Here is a 17842-nt window from a genome sequence, read left to right as displayed (position 1 = left end):
AAATAAATCAATCAATAAAATTATCAGTTAAATCCACAAAATCATGCAGACATTTTTTTACAAATAAACAGTGAGGTACACTGCGCTTGTTCATTTGGTTATGCATGACTCATGAGCCTTTCGGTAATATCAGCACTAATGAATCAATGAATGTTTCAATGAGTATGCAAACTGTGAAGAAAAATGATGCTGACAGGAAAATTATCTTTTTCATTAAGTGTTGGTAAAACAGTTTGCATTGCTGCCTCATAGCATTTGGCTCTCCATTCATTGCTGAGTTGCCCTCTGTGAAGAGTCTGCACATCTTCCCTGTGTCCTTTTCAGTTTTATGTTTGCTCCTGATTTATCGCATGTCCAATTAATGTGACACAGGTGGATTTATGCTTCTCCAGCTTACTCAATTGTAGGCGTGCTGTGAGACAGAGTATGTAAGTTGTGATGGGCTAGAACCCCACTAGCTAGTTCTTTTGTATTATACATTGTTAGTGCTGGGCTAGGACCTGCCTCCCCTGTGAACTGGGTTGTGCAAGTGATCATAGAATTAATGAATATATCCAGTCAGTATTTGTAAAGGTAAAAGGAAAGAATCCATTCAGGTGTTATCATCAAGACCACCTTACCATCCATCCACAACTTGTACTTATTCAGATGTTTCAGCAGGGCCAGAGGATTAATTAAACACTGCACTCACCCTCCCTACAGACTGTTCCTGCATCTATCATCTGGAAACATTTCTGAAGCATATGTAGCAGAACTACAAGACTCAGGAACAACTTCTTCCCTAATGTCATCAGGCTGCAGAACTCTAGTAACAGCTATGGTCCATGATGGCCATCTGGATCAGTAGAAACTGTAGTAGCTTGTCTAGCTTGTCTCATAGTGTGCATTAACCTTGTTACCAGTCTCATCTAATACTTAGTGCAATATTTACCATGACTGTTAACTTATATGCCATCTAGAGCAGTAGCAATGCAGTACAATATCTCTTCTTTCAGTGCAATTCATGTTACGAATTTGTAAATTAACCATAGTGCAATACTCTAAGGTCCATAGTGCAATACTCTAATGTTCACAGTACAAAACTCAAATGAAACTTTCTGAGCAAGGATCAGTACAATGTCATAATCAAGCTACCTGTGTAATACTAAAGTCACGTGCAAGTGAGTGTTCACTTTGAAAAGTGTTAAAATCTGTTTCTAATTATGTGTAGTGTTAATCTGTCTACCTGCACGTTTGTGATGTAATAGCTAGGTGTTATATGTGCAAATGTCTGTGAAAATTGTCTATATGCTGTCTGCACATTGAGTCCGGAGACATGGAATTTCATTCAATTTTTACATGTGTGTGATTTATGAATAACAATAAAGTTTACTTTGACTTGTATTTCATTGTGCTCTTTATTGGAAGCATGATTAGAATTTCAGTGAGACTTACAGCACAATACTTAAGAAGTGTCACTTTCCAATCCTTTGGCAGCAGACCCAAACTAAAGCAGGTGTTGCAAAATGATAGCACATATGTGCATATGAGAGTATACCTACTAAACAGCAATGTTGATATTTGCAGATTTATTGTAGTTATATGGCTACATTTTGTAAGATTTTATATTACTTGCTATGATTTATTTTAACATAGAAAGAGACAGTTGCCAAGACAACTAAAAACAGTAAGGAAGCATGCAATATAGATTTGCAAGCATCTTTAGTGCTCTTGCAAAAATGTTTCACAATATCTGTAAAAAAAAAAAATATTCCTTCTAAAGCTCCCTGTAAATATATGTTTCGATTATTATGTCTCTTTACAACACATATATTACAAATTATGGAAACAACTGTCAGTACTGTCCTAATGCATGTGCATTTTGAGCACAAGCATAAAAGTCATTTGATTTGAAAAAAGGCACAATTAAACTTTTCCAGAAAAATAGGTTTTCTTTGTTAATAATAGATTTCTTTTTAAGCTTTTTAATTAGGCAGCATTGTTCCCGGCAGTACTAATAAAAATTCACTTTTTATTTTGTTATTACTTGAAACTGAAGCTTTCTTTGACTCCGGCTGTTGTTATTACGATTATCATTATTATCATCATTATTTAAAGAACAAAACAAGTATTTATTTACTTTATTATCTTTCTGATAAAGTTTTATTTATAATTATTTATATTTCTGACATTTCTCATTTTTATATTTTTATCTTCTGGCATTGCTTTATAAAAATAAGTCACTACCAAGCTAATTTCCTAGATATTAGGCATACGTGGTTAATGTATCCACTTCATTTCATGACCAACTGCAAAATGTATAAGTTTGCAGCCAATAGGGTAAGAGGTTATTTTCATAAATGGTCGTCATTATCCATCAGTGTTTGATGCTAACACTATGGGAGCAGTCATGGTAAGCTGTGTCGCTTTCTATAAATAAACATTCCAATGATCAGGGAGATCAGATACAGCTGGAATAACTAACTAAAGTCTTGCATATTTCAAATCTTTACAAATCAATCTCATAAAATTATTTTTAAATGAATTATTTAACTCTGCTGTAAGGAAATAAGAAATGTAATGTTTTCTAAGGATTCTTAAAGTATTTTCGTCACACTGAATGTTGAGCACTACAATAAAATCAAGAAAGAGATGCAATGATACTGAATGTTTGAGTATTAATAATTAAAAATAAAAAAACCCTCCCACATTATATATCGGATACATTACATTAATGTCAAATACTGTTGAAAAGTATACAGCAGACTATTTAGTACATGTGCATTAAAGCACTGCTGTACATTTATGCTGCTTTCTATTTTAATTACTGTATTTGCTCACTGGCCCTTAATGTCTATTTTTGGCCACTTAAAGTAAGACAAACTCAGCAATTTAATATGGAAAACAACTAAATCTAGTCTAGTGTAAAAGAAAAAGAACATGTTCAAACACGGGGAGGACGTAGTGATTATCACAACAGTTGTGAAAAACATAACATCTTTGATCAGTTCATCATGACTTCTCAACTGTAATTTGAAGGGAATATGACCAACTGATGTTCACATGTTAATAGTTATCCTGCTCTTCCAATACAACACACAGTAAACCAAAACTGTGTTTGCCTTACAGAGGTGACTATTTTCTGAGATGTAGAAATGTCATGAGTTGTTCATTTCTCTATATGCATGATATTTAGAGGAAAGTAACCGCTTGCTCTTCTTTACACCCTCTTCTTCCTACCAAGACCTGCATCGCCACACCCTAAGAAGGAATTCTTTTTGTGATATGCTAGCAGTTGGTTTAAAAGCTAGAAAAATATGTTTGGTTTTGAAATCATAATAGTCATCTATGAGAACTGAACCAGGACCGTTGTTGCTAGTTTCCTTCTTTAAAGAAATTTCTGCAAGGAATGAAGAAGGAGAATAAAATCTGGTTTCAGAAAGACTGAAGCTAGATCTCTGATAATCTGCCTTTGTCTCATCTGCAGTCACTGGATATTTTGGTGTCAAAAGAGTAGTTGCACAAATGTCGGCATAAGTTGAGAACATGAACCCCACTCAGCCTGTGCAGCTTTGGGCATTCCTAATGTGATTAAAATGTGCAGATACTACCTGCTTGATGTAATGGACTTGCACATCCTGAGAGGTGGGCTTATGAACATTTTTATAGTATTACCTCACAAATTTTCATAAAATGAGATGACTGCTTGGCCGATGTCAGATATTAAAGTTTCATATATATTATTCACTAAATGCATACTGATATAAAACCTGATGTTCTAACATTTTAAGTGCATTGTAGAGTAATATGTAAAAGTTGTCCCTTAACTTTTCACCTTTGCACCTGCATCATCGATGTCTTTGTCTCTGATTATCGAATAAAGACTTTGAACTGTATATCGGTATTGTTGCTGCCATGTCACGAGCACAGGTTCTCAGTGGAACTATAGTAGTAAAGTGCAAATAGTAAGAAAAGACTTCAGAACATGCCTCCAGATGGTCTCTGTTCATTTTACAGAACATCCCTGAATATTATTTCATATTTGTTGACCAATCTGAAAATTAATTCAAACCCTGTTGATCTCTTAATTTTTAAAGTGAATTTAAATAATATTTAAAAACTGTATATATATATATATATATATATATATATATATATATATATATATATATATATATATATCCATATATGGATTTGTATCACTTCACTGAAAGCCCATCTCATTGAAACCCATTTCACTGAGACCAAATCACCTAAAGTTCATTTCACTGAAAGTTCATTTCACCAAAAACTCATTTAACTGACAAGTAGTACTCTAAGGCAAGTCAAAGGTAGATATCCTTTTCCCGACTGCAGTGCGATCTTGGTGTCAGTATATATAGTTGGGGGGTGGGGGAAACGTAGCCCCCCACCTAATTTGCTATTCTGTTGGCTGTTTTTGTTTTACATTATTTGGTAAAACTGAACAAGGTGGAAGCTACACCCCCCACACCTCCTAATGTGGAGGGCTGTTCCTCCCACACCCCCTAACTATATATACTAATACAAGGATCACACTACAGTGGGGAAAATGACATATACCTTTGACTTGCCTTAGAGTACTACTTGTCAGTGAAATGAGTTTTAGGTGAAATGAAGTTTAGGTGATTTGGTGTCAGTGAAATGGTCTTTCAGTGAAGTGTTACAAATATAAATATATATATATATATATATATATATATATATATATATATATATATATATATATCAGTGTACACAGCAGATACAGGTAAGAGTACTGTCACTTGAAAGATGTTAGCAACAATCTCTACTAGGAAAAGTGTGTGTGTGTGTGTGTGTGTGTGTGTGTGTGTGTGTGTGTGTGTGTGTATATATATTTATATATATACATATATATATATATATATATATATATATATATACACATACATATATACATGTATTTATTTTTTGTCTGTATGAATAGTATAAGCTTATTGTACTACCATTGTTATATGCTTTTAGATACAATGTCAAGGAGCTTGCATTAGAATTCTTATTGTAATTGTCATATGTACAAATGTATAATTATGTAAACTTCCTTGAAGCTTTACTCCCTGGGTCTCTGCTGAAAATGGGTTTCTGTCCAGTCAGACACTACCCGGTTATCAAATGTAAATAAATAAATACCAATTCAAAAACCTATTGGAATACAGCCATGAATAGGAGTCTACTTGGAAAGAATGTTAGGGGCTGCTGCAACTTCAATTCATTTGTATGTGCAACAGGCTGAAGTCTATGCTGCTGCCAATAGGCCTAGGCCAAGAATGAAAATTATTTTCAGGCCCCATTTAACTTATCATAACCTACATGACATGGAAATTGTAGAGCACTACAGGGTGGATACAGAAACACTACAGAAGCTTTGCAACCTCAGTTATCCTCTACTCAGAACCAGGGCCAATTGAGTGGAACCCAACACAGTGGAGACAAAGGTATGTGTAACACTTAGAATCTTAGCTACAGGAAGAGACCAACAGGGGACATGCTGGAGGTGTAACAGGCATCAGCATCTAGGGTCCACCATCCATTCCTGAATGCTATGTTTTCTGGGAGTGCAGTCAGTTGGCGGACTTTAAGGATACCCTGAGCGATGTATTGTCAGAGTACCTGGGTGGGCAGATTGTTCTGATGAGGGAGACAAATTTTCTGAGTTAGGGATCAGAATCGGAATTGCCTAGACATGGTAGGCCTTTCTGTGTCTAATAATGGTGGCTACCAAAGAAGCAATTATTAGAAAATGGAAATCAAAATCTAAACCGACTACAGTGGAAGTAGTGAATATAGTGACAGACAGCTGGAATTCAGATCTTTAGAAAAGGGTAGGAGCAAACTACATAGGAAAAAATGGGAATTGTGACAACAATACATACAAGGGAGGAATAAGGACTAAAAGGTGGCAGGACTTCAATGAGCTATGTAATGTTTGAGTGAGAAATATTGGTAAGATTATAAGTGATGTATAATGTTTGCAACTGGGAGTGTGCCAGTATGGTTTGTGATGAAAATGCTTGCAACTGGGATTGTGCAGGTATAGTTTGTTTTCATTTATATAAATGTATGATTGCCTATGGAGTAAGTGTTGGTATAATAAAGATGTTTCCTGTTCTAAAATAAGGCAGTAATTGAGTAATTTATGAAATATTGCTTAGGTTATATGATATACAGCAATACATGTGAAGAATAATGTTTGTTATGTTAATATAGTTTGATTACTTTTATATGAATGCAAATTTGCCTATGTCGCAAGTGATAATTCAGTAAAGGTGTTTGAAAAAAAACCCTGAATGCTATGCTCCAACATGCCAGTGACCGCATATATTTTCCCTGTACTCCTGAGGATAGGGCTAGAAATATGCAGGAGTTCTACCACACTACCCTGAAGTACTGGTTGCCACAGACTGCACACAGAAGGAAATTAAGGCACCACACATGGGAAGAGGATAGGCTCTACATAAAGAGAAAGGGCTTCCACTGTATTGTGTAATGTCAAGGGAATCGTCTTGAATGTGTATGTTGGGAACCCTGGCAGTTACCATGACTCACATATCTGGCACACCTCCCAACTGTATCAGATGTACACAAGTAAAATGTGGTAGATTTGTGCAGAAATTAATTTAACATGTGACAGCAGGGACTTATTTGACATATATGTGTCCATTTTTAAGTAGTAGGCCTCAGGCATCAAATATTCACAGTCATACCTATAGAAAGTACTGATTATCACTGCATACCCTCAGTTTAGCAACATACATTTGTATTAGAAAATCATTAAAGAGAAAAGTTAGAAAGTAATGCTACACATTGCAGTTTCAGACTGTACAATCTTTGTAAGTTCATTCACCATAATGTTGGGAAATTTTGATCCTATCAACTGTCTAACTTTCTAAGGCCAGTATAAGTCAAAGGTAAAATTACCAGTTCCATACTACAAATACAGATATGCTAAGCACAAAGTCAGCTATGGACCATGAGCATCAGACTCGAAGCTTATGTATCCCTGAATCCAAAAGATAGAAAACAGGGATATGGCACAGTTATCATCACTTGCACAGGGTGTTGTGTGAATGGACAGAAAGGCTAGGCTGACACAAAAGGTTGGTGAGTGAGTGTGTGTGTGTGTGTGTGTGTGTGTGTGTGTGTGTGTGTGTGTAACTGTGTGTGTGTGTGTGTGTGTGTGTGTGTGTGTGTGTGTGTGTGTGTGTGTGTGTGTGTGTGTGTGTGTGTGTGTGTATCTGTTGTCTGTAGGGGTTCTCCAAGTGAAATTAGTGTGTGAGTGTCTGCATGGCTGCAAGCAAGCTCTTTGCTAGCATTACATCTTGGTATGTTGGACAGGTGTGAGCCATGCATGGTGGAGGTGGCAGTTTATCATTGTCATCCCTGACCACGAGAACTGGCTCTGCTGGAAGTTGCAATGGCATGTCCTTGCCCACAGCTAGATGCACTGCTGTTACTTGAGCGTGACTGATGCCTGCTGGACAGGTTCCACTCATGGTGATTACCAGGACCATGACCCCATTGCCTGCCATGTCTGGGTGTGGACAGCTCACCTTATGACGGAACAGTGGAAGTATTGCCACTATAGGATTGTGATTGGGCATGGCTAACAGCAGAAGATGTGGCTGTCTTACACCCACAAGGATGCCATTCTCCTCCCAGCAGACCTTCCATCACAGAAAATGCTTGTTCCATAAATGACACCCCCTGTTCCATTACAGGCACTCCTTGTTCCAATGTGTCATTCATCTGATCCATTGAATAGGCAACATGGTGGAGGCAGTCACGCATGGCAGCCTTGCCACATCTATAAACCTAAGCATTTGTCTGCAGGACCTATGGGAACATGCCTGTGCATCCAGTATGGGCGTAAAACATATGAGTGGCATGGGGAGAGACACAGGGATCAGTTGGAAGAGAGACAACAGGCATCTTCTGAGCACCTTTAACATCCCTCCTGCTTGGCACCTCAAGAAAACTTTGGCTACAGCCAGAGTTAACAGGTAATGAAGCTGCAGTAACCACACTTCCCTGATCAATGGCCTTACTCAACACCTGTCCAATATGTGAGGGCTCACTGAATTGGGTAGGCATACGCCTACTGGCTGTGTCCAATGGAACCGAAGGAGATGGCTGTATATCAACCTCAGTGTTAAATTCAACCTCAGCACCTCCCAACTGTGCCTCTGTTTAGCCACCATCATTATCAGAGTCTGTTGATGCACTGACATCAGGTGGTAGAGGTCCCACACTTCCAGTGTCAGGACCACCTGTGATAAAAAGCAACAGACAGGATAAAATGAATACCTGCACTACTGTAGTCAAATACATGCTAACAAACTAACAAGGGTGCCACTATTACAGACAGTAAAACAATACACATAACAGTCCTGGCATCAACATCACACACTAAAATATTTATTTAAATTACTCAACAGCACTCACATACAAGATGTTTGACTTGCCATCTGCAGGAGAAATTCTCCTCTGCAAGCCAGATGGTCCTGGAAGAAGTTAAGTAAATGTAAGGACAACATCATCACAATTAATAGTGTCACAGGGGGGTAATACTTTTACCCCTTTATATGTCCATTAACTATTCTTTTGACAATAAATTGGGTGACAACTCCAACCTAAGCTAACCAATCAATCAATGTGTTAACTGTAGCAATCTTGAACACAGAAGTAATGTATAGATTTTAGTTGTTTCACTGTACAACAGTATTCAACAGCTGAGATACCAAAGCCTACTTTGGAGCACCTCCTGGGACATGTTCGTTTTCCCTGAAACTGTTGCACCAACATCCAGTACATGCTGTTCTGCACTTTCCTGGGAGTTGTCTGGATCTCTGATAGTAGACAGGAACTCTTCATTTGGTGTTAGTGGTGGTTCCATAGCAGTCCCTCCCCTAGTATCCATCCAGTCATGGCCCACTGCAGCTGCTTTCCTCTGTGCAGATATGAGTATGTCAGTTGCCCTATGGCACACCTGCTCATATGTCCTGCCATGGCCATCCAAGGCATTCACATCATACACAATCTACTGCCAAATTTGCATTTTGTGTGCCATATCTCCCTGTAACCTTTCAAGCAGGAAAGCACCATGTTGCCTAAAAGCATCCACTATCACTTGATTTTCAGCATCAGTGAAAGGTGGTCTTCAAGGATTGACATGCCTGGGTGGAATAATCCTAAGTGTTCTAAAAGACAACAGAAGGATAATACATGTAAGTATCACATAACTACAAAATAACTGTTTTCAGATAAAACAGAAAAGGTAGCATCTCAGTATTACCCACTGGAGAAACATAAAACATTCTAGTGACGTGAAATATGAACAACAGGCTGGATGCAAAAAAGGAAAGTAACAATAGCAACATATCCTTGTTTTTGCCATGACAGAAACATGGCTTTGCCACCCACCCCTAAATAAAAAGAACAGGCAAATGACACAATTTACTAGCAAATCATCTTTGAAATGCTAAAAGTGCTACCAAATGAACTGTCCTTGAAACATTATTTGGCTAGCTACATGATTGCTTTTTTGTATGGTGTAGATTTGGGTCTGTTAGCATGGTTAAGATGCAAATCAGTTGTGAACTGATTAGAGCTGCTGGATACCAAATACTTGGATCCATGTAGGAGATGTAAACATAGTGCAGGCACTCCCTCTGTGTTTATTTTTAATAGAATGTGACAGTGAATGATTACTGGTTGGGAAAAGGAAAACACAACGGCACTGCAGGTTGCTTTACATTCAGTAGGTGTGGCAGGTTAGACTTACAAATTTTTAGATGTACGGCTGGAAATGTAAATAAGCGCACAATTCACAGGTTGTTTTCATAACATCCAACCTCCCCTTCATTTGCTGGCTACTGCATATGATATTATTTCCAGTTAATATCCTCATACATTTTAAGAACAATGATATAGAATGGATTATAGATAGACTGCATGGCTCAGATTACCAGTCAAATAATTGACGGATGACCAAAAAAAAAAAAAAAAAAAAAAAACACAGGTAACAGAGAGTTGCATAGTTGCAAGCAATAATCATACCTGTTTGTGTGATCACTAAGTGCACTACATCCAAAACTAGTAAATGTACAAACAACAATTATATTGTTTAATATTACTGTAGACGATGTTGCAGTTGGTTGTGTGGCATAATGATTTCACTTCTTTGCTGCAAAGTTGTTTGTGTGGCAAGCAGTGATTAAGGCACCCATGCTGTGTTCTGAAATTTCATTGGAGTAAGACTTCAAATCCAGATATATATATAAACATATCTCATGTGAACCATCATTTTCTAGTGTGTATGTCCTAGACTGATTTTCCTCATTTCACCTACTTGTCCCTTTTTTCAGTCTTGTTTTTTTTTTTTTTATTTTTGTTTTTTAATATTTTATTTATTTATTTTTGGCCCAGGGTTTGCTCCATGCCGTGCTTAATTCAGTCAGGGGAATGGAGGAAATGGATGGTGGGTTTGGCTGTGTTTTTCTCATCTGCATGAAATGTGGCAGTATGCAAACTGAACAACCAGATTATTCGGAAGCAGACAGGACCCAGACAGCCAAAAACAGAAACTGGATGCATTCAATTAATTCTATTCGATTCCATGCAAACCTGCTAAGTGACTTTTATGCAGCGGATAACACAGAGACCCTAAGGATAATTAGTAAATTAAGGAATGTTTTGTAACCAGTACTGTGGCAGCAGGTGTAAGTATAGGGCTCGGGTAGAGATGGTCCTGGGTTCTAGTAGAGGGCGTGCAACTTTTTTTTACTGTTGTTATAGTGCAGTTTATATCAATGAATTGCCACATAGACAAGAGTTGTTTCAACTTTTTTGTGGCAACATGTATAAGTGTAGGGCTTCCATACATATGGTACTGGGTTTTATTACAGGATATTTCATAAACTTTTACTGTTATTCCACTTCCCATTAAATTCACTGTCACTTATAACACTTTAGATAGTGGAGCTGATATGAATTATATGTCTGAGGGATAAGACAGCAATATTGTGTTTTCAGATGTATGACTGAGGGTATACTGTGTATACCCTCAGTTATACATCTGCATATGATATAGTATAATTCTGCTATATGGACGTGCATGGCTTCACATTCGCCTAAAAAAACATACACAAATGGATCTATATCCAATAACCTTTTCAGGTCACACACATACATGTGTAACAGCTCAAACTGTCACCTGTATTTATGTATGATTCCACACTATGCCTGAGCAGCACTTGTTCTATGGCAAAGATAGAAAATCAATGCTGTGGAAGGAACTGTTTTGTCCCTTATGTCTAGGTCTGAATCCTACAGTGGAAAAAATAAATTTTCTTAGTGTATAAAAGTAAAAACAAATGAGTCCATTCATTACATTTATACCCCCAGTGCAAGTCTGCAAACCTAACTCACCTAACAGTTACCTTCCAATTTCTAATATATATTTCCAGTCTACATCAGTAGACACTCCTCAAATTAAGGCCAAGTCATCTCAGATTAATCTTACAGTTGAATTATTTAATTCATCATTGCTTGACACTGCTACTCTCCGCTTACCATCATGGAAACAAGATGCTCAGGTGTGCACCCTCCCAGTAAATGCAATAACTGGAATTGGCAGGAAACCATCAGTCTCCATTACTCTAGGTCTGCTGGTAGACATTGCTGGCATTAGTGGGGAGGGTACCAGGCTTAGGGCACAGAGGTGGGGTGTCCAGGATATGTATTGGTCTTCTGATAAAGCACCACAGCCAAAGGCTTCTGCAGGGGAACTATTCTGTCTTCAAAGATAAGTCTGAGGTGTGGAATAGTTTAACCCAGGCTGTAACCAGAGCCACTGGTATCTTGCACACTGGAGATCAATGTAGCCATCATTTTAATGACCTACAGGGGAGAAAGAAGGATATTATCAACCACTGGCTGGAGGAATTTAGGACATCCCACAGCTGTGTAAGCATCAACTAAAGAGAGTACTTGTAAGACTTAGAAAGCTTACTATAGGCAAGATTGGTATGCATAATATTATTCTGTCCTTTTCTGTTCTTTTCCCAGCTGCCATAGATAGGGAGTTCAATGTCCATGCCCATGAGGCTAGACTGTCCAGGCCCATGAGGCAGGATTGTAGAGACTGAGGGAAACAAGTGGTATGTATGCAGCAGAAGAGAAGTGTTATTGCAGAATTAAAAGTTAAATATAGCTTTTTTGGTATCTTACAGAGTTGAATCAAATTGAGAATGCATATTCCAACTGTAAAAGCAAGTATACATGCACTAGTCTGTAGTACAAATAAGTTTTAAGAGTCCAATATTAGACTTTAGTCAGAGGCTGTGGGTTCAAATACCAGAATTCATTACTATACAATACTGCTTTTTCTTCAATAATGTTTATATTAAATTAAAAACTCTATACCAGTGGCACAAATGCCCTGCCATAAACTGTAATCTGTTTAACTGGAACATTCATCTGTGCAATATATGCACATTTCAAGGATTACATGCAGCAATCTGTAATACAGTGTGCATCTATTAGAAGGTATACTTAAATGTAAAACTTAAGAAAAAAGTATAATTGTATGTCACAAATGATGGTACTAATTTTATCTCTTTTTTGTCTGTCATCCTGACCCTTATTTTTCTTTTTTATTTTCGTTAATTTTATTTTATTTTATTTAAAAATATATTTTTTTCTTTTATTTTTTTTTAATATTTTTTAATTTATTTTTTGTTTGTTTTTCATTATTTTATTTTTTTATTTGTATTATGGTTTGTCAGAATGTGTCCATGTCAACCATGTGTACCACATCACTAAATGCTCCACAGCACAGAGCTGTTGGCCAGATTCATTGGCTCGGTCTGCCCCCGCTCCACCAACTTCAGCATCAATGCCCAGCACATCAGAGAGCCAACCTGGCAGCACTGTCTCTGTTACCCCTGCACTGGTCCAGTAGTACCTTCCAGGAGCACTGGCAGAGGTGGTGATTTCATCACCCACAGTGAATTGCCAGGGATGGTGCACAGGGTCGTGCACTGCATCATTGGTGCATGTCTATGCTGTCTGGAGAAGCTGTTCTTCCTCATATTCCATAGCAGGAGGAGGAGACATCAAGCACTCTATCCACCAGTGGAGTAAGGTGACAGTAATGACAGCCCAGTGGGTAAGAACTCGAGTCTCACTGTCTCAGAGCTTGATGGTCATGGACCCAGGTTGTCCACTCCCTCTCCCCAACCATGGTGTCCACCAACCTTTTGTGTTCATCACCATCCCTGTCCCTTGTTTTGTCTGTCTGCAATTGCTTCCTTACCTAGCCAACTTACCTGAGCTGGACATACCTACATCCCCTCCTCATCTCTGAAATAAAAAATAAATGGGCACCTGTCCTACAAAAAAAAAAAAAAAAACAATTGTCTAATATACAGCTCTCCATTTTACACACATGTCTTCTTGACACACTGACATACTTGATTTGGTCCAATTGGTTATATAATATGATTGCATTGTGATCACCCATCCTTTTAGACATGACAATGCAAATTCAGTTAATATTCTGCACATATTTTCAGTTTACACTTTTAAAGAAATGGATATCTATGGTTTGTTCCTACCTCCCTCCTGCACATTCCTTTACATTTTTTCCTTTGATCTTCCCCCTGCTTACTCCCCATTTCACCACTTTTCTATCTACCTAATTTTCTCCACTTTAATCTGGTCTAAAAAATTATTATTTCACAAAACACACCTAAGCAGCAGAAAAAAAAAGCATCTCTTCATTTTTTGGACTCCATATTTGCCCGAAGGTGTGCATCACACACCAATGTGTGGTGACAGTCAGCAGTGGCAAAATACTGAGGTTACATCCTTGCAATGCAGCTTAAACCCACTGTGCTATGCCAGCACACACACATATACTATAAAGACTGCATGTCATTGCATTATCAGTGTGTATTTAAAAGTATTAAAGTATTAGATACACCTGGATTCAAACCCAGTATCATCTGGGCTCAAAAACAAATGCACAAATGCATTTACACCAGCTTCCATAGAGTCAGTTAAGCAGCAGGTGTGTTTCATACACTCAATACTACCTTTCAGACTTTAGCAATGTTGGTCTCTTTTGTGCATTGTTTAGATAAGCACAATCATAAATAGTATTGGAAATGTGTATGTCACATGTGGGAACACTTTGACAAACATTACACAAATGCACTGCTTGCCTCGCTATGGAAATGTAATGATTATTATGTATTATTTCTGTTTACTATTCATTTCCTGTCTATGACATGAAATTACATGTGGAAACATAAACTGAATGCCAAATCTAGCAATATATCACATATTTATAATACAGTCATGTGTTGCCCCCCCCCCCCCTAAGCACTGCAACCCTGGTGTCTCAGTACCTTTTTCCACACATATATCACCTACACTGCCAAAATTAATACCCAGTGTTGTGTGATGTGCAACGCACATCAATCCGGTACATGCAGAACTAGAACTATTGACCCATAAGCCTAAAAAGCCTTATCTGCAAGGCTAAAGAATCATCATGGACCTTATCCACAGGGGAAATAGGTGATCTTCAACACACTTGACCCAAGTTAGTTCTGTCAAGGGTAGATCTTGCTTATAAAACCTAGTGGAATTCTTTGATAATGACCCCAAAGACCAGGATAAGGGATAACAGGACATACCGCCTATGATGAGTTATCCTTTGACACTATCCCCCATTTATGTACCATAGAGAAAATTTCCCATCTGGAAACTAACTCATACATTACTAGATGGATAGGCAACTGTCTCACTGACAGAACACACACTGTCAAAGTTGGAGACTACTTCCACCACTAGACCACTTACCAGTGGAATACCACAAGGATCCGTGCTTGGCCTTTGAATGTTTGGAAACTATTTATCTGAAGCCCAGGCAAACATAGATGGCCTGTGGTTTACCAGGTTTGCAGATGACTGTTAACTGGATGCAGTGATACAGAGTCCCCAATGATGATGACATATTACAGAAGGGGCTGACACAGACAAATGATTGGTGCCAAACTTATGGACTGAGCCTTAAAGCAAAAAAATGCCTCATTGTCCCCTTTGGCAATGAAGTACCCCTGTTAACTATGATATACATAGCACCCCTCAAAGCTTAAACACAGTGTTGCAGGATTTGGGAACACGTGGATAGCAATCTATACTTCAATCCCTATGTAGCCACATTGGTTGGACACACATTCTAGATTTTGCACCTCATAAATAAGGCTATCACCAGCTCTGCTGTAGTCTGCCCTTATCAGACTACTAATTGATACAATGCTTCCTTCTGTCTGTACCTCAGTACACACCTGCAGCAAATGGAGAAAACACAGAGTTCTGTGACCAGGAGAATCCATGGTCTCCAACAGATGACATACATGGAAAGACTGAAAGACCTGGCACTGTACTGAGTTTCATGCAGGCTGCTGAGCAGTGACCTATATCTGGCCTACAGAGTAATCTCAGACTCTGCCCTACTGAAAATGCTGGACATCTGCAAATCAAATGGGACGAGAATAACTTGCCACAGTGTTCTCAACCTAGCCTGTGACATAAACAGAACATGCTGGGGAGACAGATATATGCCCTAGCAATTGACACTCCTCAGTATTAGGCTCCCAGTACATGTAAAGCAGTGCTCCTTAATGACCCTGTTCAACTGCAACCTCAACAACTGGATGCATAATTGTAAAGTCACCCCTGGGGTGGTATCTATGTCTCTCATGGACAGGGCTACTCACAAAATTGCTGTTCTAAATATGACCATCTAACTATGCTCAATAAGGATACTTTGTTTTTAAAGTTAGACTTGTAAATACCCTAGGGCCATTAAGCTAGTAACCTCCTATGAACCTATGCAGGCCTCCCAACATCTGCTCTCCCACATGGCCTGCTGATGTCATCTACTATAAGCTGACCTGCACTCTTGTAAAAGGCAAACTTGTGCCATGGTGCTTTCGTAAATTACTGAGTTCTGTAGTCTCTGTTCTTAGGTAGGGGTACTCTTCTCACTGAAGGGCAAAAGTATATATGCTACAGTTACTGCTCCAAACTGTGGATTGACAGTGTTTTGATACTTCCACATGCCTACACATCCATTTAATGCAGGCCTCCCATTATCTTCTCTCACACATGGCCTGTTGATGTCACCTACAATATGGCGCTTGTGTAAAGTACTGCATTCTGTAATCTACACACTGAGGTAGGTAGGGGTTCTTTTCTCACTGCAGTCAACTGGATGTGCATGTGTTTGTTTGTGCTCTTGCTTGACATTACAGAGAGCCTTTTACACCAGCATATGAAAAACTATTAGAACCATGTTGTCCTCAAAAGACACTGCTGATATCATCATCTATAAAGTGTTGTCAGACACACAGAAAGTCAGACCTGTGCCATGGTACTTGTGTAAAGTATTGACTTCTGTAGTTTGTGTACTTAGATAGGTAGAGGGTCTATCTTGCAATCAAGTGTGTGTGTGTGTGTGTGTGTGTGTGTGTGTGTGTGTGTGTGTGTGTGTGTGTGTGTGTGTGTTCTTGATTGACATTACAGATAGACTTTTACAGCAGCATATAGGACACTGTTATTACCTTATTATCTTCAAGTGACACTGCTGATGTCATCAGCTATAAAGTAATTTCTGAGACACTTCAAATCAGACTTGATCTGTGGCACTTACCTTAAATACAGAATTCTGGAGTCTGTAAAGTTAGGTAGGTAGTGATTCGCTTCTCACTGCAGTCAGCAGTATGTGTGTGTTCTCTTACTTGAGATTCTAGAGATCCTGTTACACAAGAATGTCAGATATGTTATTACCTTATTCTCCTCAACAGGCACTGCTGATATAATCAGATATATCAGATTCATGGATATACACTGCTCCCACAAGGGCAGCATCAGAGACTGGCCTGGAGGCCAGGCAGAAGTCACCTCATCCTATATGATACAGATTACAGGGGCATGCCTTTCAGTCTATCCACATACATTATGGCATGGTTTGTAGGCCCTGTGTTCTCTTGATGAAAAAGTCCTGTGGTCTGTCAAGCTGCTGCATATGTCTGTTGAGGTACATACAAAAAAGAGCATTATAATGTATTAGTGTTCTGATGATTGTGTACAGCGCTGTCATACAATCCAAAGATCTGAATACGATGGTGCGATGTATAATGTGCACAATATAGGCTTTCAATACCAGTGTGGACACTTGTTGGTAAAAGTTCAGATTGCTGTCTACATGTGTTTCTAGTTCCTGCATCATGAGGTTCAACATAGCATGACTGTTGTCAATGCTGTAATTAACATGGACTTCTACGTTTCCGAAGGACAAAATAAAGACACATTCTGCATATATTTGTAAATTGTGTGTTTTTTAAGCAATCATTTGTCTGTGATAGCTTTTCCTGCAGTACACTATCATCATTTGTTGAGTCAGTGATTGCACCCAATATGCAAGAATTAGAAAACTTGGTAAGCCAGAGGCCATATTATTTAGTCTGAACTGTCACAAAATGGAGTCCAAAAAGTAAAGGGCCAAGCACAGATCCCTGACGTTTGTCACTGGTGAGAGCTCTATTGGTACAGATTGATTCATCAACTTTCACAGTATGCTTTCTGTCAGTGGGCCAATTGGTTACCCATCTAGTTATGTAAAGGTTGCTCCCCAGCTGAAGAGTTCCTCAATGCTCTGAAAACAAAGAACTCCTAATAGTCTACATTCCAAACAAAACAGCTGGACAGTGCCTATACTCGCATGCCACCGCCAAGCTCTGGAACTCTCTGA

At 38.5% G+C, this 17842-nt stretch overlaps 1 protein-coding gene across 1 annotated transcript in view; it reads right to left on the bottom strand.

Annotated features, from left to right (window-relative positions):
• The window catches only part of IL1RAPL1 (interleukin 1 receptor accessory protein like 1), a 4037132-nt gene that overhangs the window by 2105430 nt on the left and 1913860 nt on the right, over positions 1–17842 (bottom strand). The gene's annotated exons all lie outside the window — the stretch shown is intronic.

This window comes from Protopterus annectens, chromosome 5.part0 (genome assembly GCF_019279795.1).
Source record: "Protopterus annectens isolate FY-2018-M chromosome 5.part0, PAN1.0, whole genome shotgun sequence".
Classification (NCBI taxonomy): Eukaryota; Metazoa; Chordata; order Ceratodontiformes; family Protopteridae; genus Protopterus; species Protopterus annectens.
The sequence above is the reverse complement of the archived record's forward strand: the minus strand, read 5'-3'. Positions and strand labels throughout refer to the sequence as shown.